Consider the following 6028-nt stretch of genomic DNA (forward strand, 5'->3'; position numbering starts at 1 on the left):
AAAGGGCAGCAAGTGGTTCTAGGGTCCAGTGATCCTCCTCCAAATCGAGCTAGAACCTGGGACTCCTTCCCCTTCCCCTTCCCCAGGCTGTGGGCGGGGAGGCCTTTCACAGAGCTCTCGGGCTATGGCCCGTGGCTAAGGAGAGAGAAAAAGCCTCCTATCCCCCTCTGTTCTGGGGGCTGGGTTTCCTCCTGAAGCCTCTGCCCCCCACCGAGTGCCTATGGCTCATCCCTGACCCTTGCTGCTGCTCCTTGCTATAGACTGTGAAAGGAGCGGAGGCAGTGCAGGAGCCTTCTGGGGACGCAGATCTGAGGCTTTGGGGAGACACATTGTCTGAGACACCAGAGCTCTGCAAACCCTGCAACCACCCCCTCAATCCGGGGCCTGTTCCAGCCCTGAGTCTGGGCTGCCACGATCCCGCCCCCAGAGCAGGGCGCCCACAGATTACAGCCTGGAAATAAGCATGTGAGACTAACTCCTGCTTTCCCTGACAGGGCCTCCCCTAGACCAAGTAGCATCCCAGGCAAGACGTGTCTTCGGAACCCCCCAGCCCCGCTCCATATGTTAAACCATTGAATACCTTATTTTTATCGCATTTGTAGCTCATTTCATGATTTTAATGCACAGTTTGGATGCATGATTTTCTCTATCATATAAGACAATAAATGTTCATGCTAGGATGTGTAAATCTGTATTTATTCATGCCATATATAAGCAAATTAAAAAATCATTTCTTTTAAGCATATAGAAACTTTTAATTTTGACAGTAACTGAAATGTACTAACATCTAGAAATGGAGCACTCACCAGCACAGGGTGGGCCAGTATTAAATAGTGTTACAGTCGGAGACAGACAGCATTAGGATGTTAACTAACTCCTGCTTTCCTGGTCAAAGGTCGCTTCTCTCGCCTTTCCCCATGAACTGAGCGCAGCATTCAAGAGATCAGAGACTAGTTAATGACGTTTCCAAGGGCTAAAATAGCAAGCGATGTCCGTCTTGCATTGGCCGTGTTGACTGGAGAGATGGTTTATGGAGAATAAACTTCAAGGTGAGCAGCAGCAGCCCAAAAAGGCACCCCTGCAGGTGCTGAAGTAGCTCAGTTGGGAGAGCGTTAGACTGAAAATCTAAAGGTCCCTGATTCAATCCCAGGCTTCAGCAGGCTGTTTCATCCCTCTTCCTGCAGCAGTGGGCTCTTTCCTGGAAGCACAGCACTGCCTTTACTCAATGCAAGTCCCTCATTTTGGGCTTCACTGCAGGAAAAGGCAGCATTGGCTTCTGCACCCAGTTGGCCCACCGGACCTTTCTTTCTTCTCTTGCTGCTTCTCAGCAAGGGAAGAAAAAGCTCCCCTTCAAGCTAGAGGGTTAAGGAGGTGAGCAACGAGTCGGTGGATGGAGGGGAGAATCCATTTTCTGTATTTTAATTTTTGGTACTGCATTGAGTGACTGCTGTGTGCAGTGATATAGTGACCGCTGGGTCTTTGAATGCGGCTTTATACTGGGGGGGGGGAGGTAGCGGCAAGTCGGTGGATGGAGAGGACAAATCTCCCAGCTTCAAAATCTGGGACTGTGTCTGTTGGTCCTTTTTGCTGCTTTTCTCTGGGCTGGGGGTTGTCCCAGTGCTGCACAGAGGGGTTCCCACAGGAAGGTGCTTGCTCCTAACCCCCGAGGCCGTCAGTGTGGCGGCTCTTCTCTAGCCAGCCCACTTGCCAAGTCTGAGTGGCCTTGGTCGGGCTCCCAAGGGTTGCACCTGTCTGGAGGTGCTGCCTTCCACGTCTTCCTCAGTCCCACCTCATTCACTCCACAGGGCGACGGGTTACCAAGTGGGAAGATCTTATTGTACTTCTAGCAAAAAGACATTTTCTGTTACCTTAATTACACTACCTTAGGGCTCCTATAACATATTACCAAGGTTCAATACAAAGTCATAGACAAATTATACAAAAATGCATAATGCAGAGATTTATCTACAACTGCAGTGAGTGACTGCTGGGTGCAGTGATATAGTGACCCTGGGTCTCTGAATGAGGCTTTACACTTGGGGGGGGTGAGGGGGCAAGTGGGGAGCAGGTGGGCGAGCGGGTGGGCAAGTGGCAGGTGGGCACAGAGGTGAGCAGTGAGCCAGCAGGGAATCATAGAATCATAGAATCTCAGGGTTGGAAGGGACCTCAGGAGGTCATCTAGTCCAACCCCCTGCTCAAAGCAGGACCAAACCCAACTAAATCATCCCATCCAGGGCTTTGTCAAGCCTGACCTTAAAGACCTCTAAGGAAGGAGATTCCACCACCTCCCTAGGTAACCCATTCCAGTTCCTCACCACCCTACTAGTGAAAAAGTTTTTCCTAATGTCCAACTAAACCTCCCCCTCTGCAACTTGAGACTATTACTCCTTGTTCTGTCATCTTCTACCACTGAGAACAGTCTAGATCCATCCTCCTTGGAACCCCCTTTCAGGTAGTTGAAAGCAGCTATCAAATCCCCCCTCATTCTTCTCTTCTGCAGGCTAAACAATCCCAGTTCCCTCAGCCTCTCCTCATAAGTCATGTGCTCCAGCCCCCCCTTGCCCCTGCCTCTGGGCGGCCCTGCTAGCAGCTCTTCTGGGAGCGCAGGGAAGGAATGACTCCCCCTTCTCTAGCTTCTCCCCGTGGGGCTCTGGGGAGCAGGGAGGGTTGTGTGATAAATTCCATCCAACTCCCCCTTTGATCCAAGCCGAGGGGCATCTCAGCTCTGCACGATCCCCTTGGCAGGGCCAAACAAGGGATGTTTTCCACTGCCGAGGAGACCCAGCCAGGGACTGATGTGCTGGAGATATGTTGGGAAAAGGGACTGTCTGAATTGCCAAGGCAGGAAACGAACCATCTACAGCAACGTCATTAACCACAAACACACTCTAGCCATGCTCCAGCCAGTGGGGAAATGGGCAGGAACTCTGGCTGCTCAGCCATGGCCACACGTACAGAGCTGCACAGCAGTGAATGCGCTGGGGAAGCTGGTCTGAGTGAACAATTGGAAATGACCCTTCAGTGAGAACAGAACCAGAGTGTAGAAAGGCCCCTGTGTTAAGTGGTTGTGGCTGAGGCCTTAGGGAGCTGGGTTAGAAGCCACAGGGTGTTTCTGTGGAGGTTTGATTCTTGCCAGCTAGGCAAGGCTGGTGTGTGGTGTCTCCATGGCTGCACTTTCAGTCATGCAGGTTTCTCTCCCCCATTGTTCCCTGGGCATCCTACTAGATTGCCAGCTGCTTTTCCACTGCAGTGTGGAGACTGTGTGTGTGTGGGGAGAGACAGTGTGTGTGTTGGGGAAGAGTGAGTGTACTGAGCTAGGTAGGAGCAGATCATTATTATCCCTACTTGAAGAGGAGAAGCCAAGGCTGAGAAAGGAGAATTGACTTGTCTTACGTGACACAGCCAGTCAGTGGCAGAGTTGGGAATAGGACCCAAGAGCCCTGATTTTCAAACTAACCATCAGATCTTGAATTTCAGATATGGAATGACCTGAGTAAAGTGCTCTCAGATGAGCTCCAGACCAACAGTGACAGTAATTATTCAGCAAGTATTTGAGGAGAACTGCAATGTTAGAGAGAATCATGAACTGCTCAGAGACCATTAATGCAGAGAACAGCAAAATTCATCAAACACAGAACTGGTTCTGACTTATTTCCTTGGTCTTAAAAGAGAAGAACAAGGACCTGAGTCTCCTCCCTGTCAATAACCCCCTGCTCAGCCAATCAGGGTAGAGACTGAGGACGGGAGGCTGAGGTTCTCACCAGAGAGCCCAAAGGATGGCCCAGGTCACTGATGGGGAATCACTGCCCGAGCTCTATTTCAGCCCCACATTTTTGGATGGATCTCCCACAGTGGGAACTGCAGAGCACTCCCCAGCAACACACACACACAAACCTCTCCTAATGTTGGGAGGAACAGGAGAAAGGACAAAAGAAGCAAGAGACGAAGAGAAAGAGGAGGGAGGAGGGAGAGATGGAGGAAAAGATGAAAGAAAAACAACAAACCCTAATGTCCCCAGTGATTCTAAGGGACAAAATCCCACGTCTTGCAATAAACTTCTGCCTCCTTAAGCTCGTGTTTTCCATGCCTAGAATTCAACTGTCACCAGATGGATCAGACTGAACAGGTTTCAAACCTCCAGGAGGCTCTTACCTTCTAAACAGGGACGGCTGTTTTCTAGTAAAATCACGAAAAGGGAAGGAGAAAACTCGAAAGAGGTTCCTCCTGGCGCTCACGTCCGTGAACCCGAAGACTCTCTCAGTCCTCAAAGAGAGACCTGGAGAAGGAGACTTGCTGCAGCAAAGCCACAGGGGTCTCTGAGGTTTCCCTGGCCCCTCGCCCCTGTCCTGCCTGGCTGATGTCAGCATCTCTCTGTGAGGTCACCACCTCCCACCACCTTGGACCAATAGTCTGAGGTCCTGCAAAGGCCTTTGTGATGTCACTGCCACACCCCTCCCTTGCTGGGCTAATGTCCTGCCCCTGGCCAGGCACTTTGCAGGTTTCAGCTAGTCCCTGTGGATCACCCCACTCAAGGAGGGTTCGTTCTAGGCAGCAAGCCGGCTAGACAGAAACATCAGGCGCTGCTCCCAATGCTACACTCGGTTTTCAGAAATTAGTCAACTACGGCCAGAAGAAACCATTAGACCATCTAATCTGACCCTGTATGACACAATAGCAGGTGAGGAGGGGTCTGAGGAGGCGAGTGGCGCGCAGTGGCAAGGCGGTGGGTGAGCCGGGCGAGTGGGTGGGCAGTGGCAAAGGGGTGGCTGAGCTGACAGCATGGAAGGGGGGGCTGAGGAGGCGAGTGGGGGGGGCTGTTGAGCCGGCAGCAGGGGACTGAGGAGACGAGCTATGAGTCAGTGGCTGACCTGTTCTGCTGATCTGGTCTGGCTCCCAGCCCCTCTCCAAGGGTTGCAGCTGTCTGGAGGTGCTGCCTTCCTCAGTCCCACCTCATTCACTCCACAGGGCAACTGATTACAAAGTGGGGGGAAGATTTTATTCTACTTCTACCTTAATTATACTACCTTTGAGGCCCGCTATAACATATTACGAAGGTTCAATGCCACCGTTTGGGCGGGCGGTGCTGGGAAGGAGGGTTTGTTTCCACGGGCGGGTGGCGCTTGGGGGGGATTGTTTCGGGGAGGGGCTCGGCAGCGCTGGGGGGTGGTGTTCGGTGAGGCCGGGGGGGTTTCATCCCTCCGCTGTTTTCTTTGGAGTAATATTGCCCTCGCCGCTTTATGAGTTGTGCAGGCCTGGACTAAACCACAGCCTCGGGACTCAGCATTCAAGTATCCTGCAGTCTGAACTTCACATCTGATACATTCCCTCATTGGCTACCATTGTTTGGCCAGCAGGGAAGTGCTTCTTGTCCAACGAGGCAGCCAGATTGGGACCCGTAGGCATGGAATGGCTCTGAAGGAATCAGCTGTTTCTCTCTGTGCTTCATGAAACTTTGGTTCCAAATGGTAAAAGACAGTTGTGCCCAATTTAATCATGGCGTCCTTCAGGAGTGTGATCAATGCCACTTAACTAGGGAGCAGGGTTCTAAAAATAATTTACCTGGGCCACAGGTCACCATAGGTTCCATCTCGGGGGTGAAAATCAACCACTAGTACCTGCAATTTCTACCTGAGTTCTTGTCAAATCTTTGACCTTCCTTGGAGTAATTTTACACTTCTCTGGTGTAGAATTCTTCTCCAACCGCACAACAGATCAGTAGCGACAGTGAGGTACAACTCCCCCAACTATGCCCTTTTAATTCTTTAATGTGCTGGCACAGATTTTAATTAGGGACTAAATTCAGGTGTGACTTAGAATCCCTGTAAGACAACAAATGTCAGGTCTCTATTAAAAATAGGTATCTTTCTGCAGCTATAGCACATTCAACACGGATTTCATTTTCTACACATTTGCAGCATCTCCCAGGGGTGAGCTGAAGAGAAAAGTCACTTCCATGTTTCCCATCTCTACCTCGATAGGGATTGTATTTCCCAAATAATAGGCAATATGCAGCTAATGAGGAAGGAGA

General features: G+C 50.9%; 1 non-coding gene across 1 annotated transcript; it reads left to right on the top strand.

Moving 5' to 3' along the window:
• Nucleotides 1-1086: 1086 nt before the first annotated feature.
• On the top strand, nt 1087-1159 carry TRNAF-GAA. Its single transcript has one exon. It is a non-coding gene; the product is annotated as a tRNA-Phe (tRNA).
• The last annotated feature ends 4869 nt before the right edge of the window (nt 1160-6028 follow it).

This window comes from Mauremys reevesii, linkage group 14, assembly GCF_016161935.1.
Source record: "Mauremys reevesii isolate NIE-2019 linkage group 14, ASM1616193v1, whole genome shotgun sequence".
In the NCBI taxonomy this organism is placed as follows: Eukaryota; Metazoa; Chordata; order Testudines; family Geoemydidae; genus Mauremys; species Mauremys reevesii.